The sequence below is a fragment of the Charadrius vociferus genome, unplaced genomic scaffold (genome assembly GCF_000708025.1).
Source record: "Charadrius vociferus isolate BGI_N301 unplaced genomic scaffold, ASM70802v2 scaffold829, whole genome shotgun sequence".
Taxonomy (NCBI): Eukaryota; Metazoa; Chordata; class Aves; order Charadriiformes; family Charadriidae; genus Charadrius; species Charadrius vociferus.
The window spans coordinates 15,234-16,938 of NW_009650198.1; positions in this window are offsets into that span (position 1 = coordinate 15,234).

Genomic DNA, 1,705 nt, shown 5'->3' on the forward strand with positions numbered 1-1,705 from the left:
ACATGAGAAGGTGACAAGGCGTCACCAGGAAAGCTCAGCAGGCAGGAGCGGTCAGGGTTGAAGGGGGAAAGGGGCAGATTGTGGGCAGCCCCAGCTGTGTCAGAGTCAGGGTTTGAGAAACCCACAATTTAGTATCGTTTAGACAATTATTCTCTCACCTGATGAGCCCTCCCCACCTAGGAAGGGGAATTGGGGAAAAACAAGGAAAACTGAGGGTTGAAATATAAACAGATTTAATAGAGTAAGGCTAGATAATTAACATTAATAACTCTAAAGAGCCAATACTGATCCCGATACCAATATAACATATACAAGGATTACCCTCAGCCCATTCTACCCGTAGAAGCAGGGGATAGCAAATGTGGGACAGTGCTGTGGCTTTGGGAGGACGGGAAGGGCTCGGGGCTCCGGCACAGAGGCAAGGAGTTCTCAGGATGGCAGCCACCATAGAAAACTCCTCAGCTAACTTTCTAATTTCTATGGAGTGTGCCGTTCATGGTATGAAATAACCCTGTTGGGCAGCTTGGGTCAAGTGCCCAGGTCTTGCTCCTCCTTATCCCCACACCTGGCGAGCTCAAAAACACCAAGACCTTGAAACCCGCACACCATCACTGGCTATAAAGTAAATATTTTCACCAATTTGGACACTGGAGTCTTCTAAAAGTGCACTTTTCCCAGGCGTGAGAAGAGAAATGACTCCTGTGGCACTCAACCCAGCAGCCGGGGTGCTGCCATGCAGAGGGGACACCTGCCCCGGGCTCCCTGTGCGGAGGGGACGGGCGCCGTGCACAGAGGGGACATTGCACCCTGCGCAGTTAATGCACCCAGCGCCGAGGGGATGTGCGCCCTGCGCAGGCGTGACGGGCACCCAACGCAAGAGGGGACATGCACCCAGCGCAGAGGGGACGGGCGCCGGGCGCAGAGGGGACGTTGCACCCTGTGCACCCAGTGCGGAGGGGACAGGAACCCAGTGCAGAGAGTAAATACTCCCAGCGCAGAGGGGACGGGCGCCCTGTGCACCCTGTGCAGAGGGGACAGGCAATCTGTGCACCCAGCGCGGAGGGGACAGCACCCTGTGCAGAGGGGACATTGCACCCAGTGCACCCAGTGCAGAGGGGATGTCACCCAACACAAAGAGGGGACAGCCCCTTGAGCACCCTGTGCAGAGGGGACATTGCACCCAGTGCACCCAGTGCAGAGGGGATGTCACCCAACACAAAGAGGGGACAGCACCTTGAGCACCCTGTGCAGAGGGGACATTGCACCCAGTGCACCCAGTATATAGGGGGTGGCCCTCAACGCAAGAGGCAACAGCACCCTGTGCAGAGGGGACAGGCAATCTGTGCACCCCGCGCGGAGGGGACAGCACCCTGTGCAGAGGGGACAGGCAATCTGTGCACCCCGCGCGGAGGGGACAGCACCCTGTGCAGAGGGGACAGGCAATCTGTGCACCCCGCGCGGAGGGGACAGCACCCTGTGCAGAGGGGACAGTGCACCCAGTGCAGAGGGGATGGCACCCCAGGCAGAGGCGACAGCCCCCCGTGGAGAGGCGACAGCAGCCCGTGGAGAAGGGACAGGCAGCCAGCGCAGAGGGGACAGGGTCCCCGTGGAGAGGGGACAGACACCGGGTGCACCCCGTGCAGAGGGGATGGCACCCCCTGGAGAGGGGATGGCACCCCAAGCAGAGGCGACAGCCCCCCGTGGA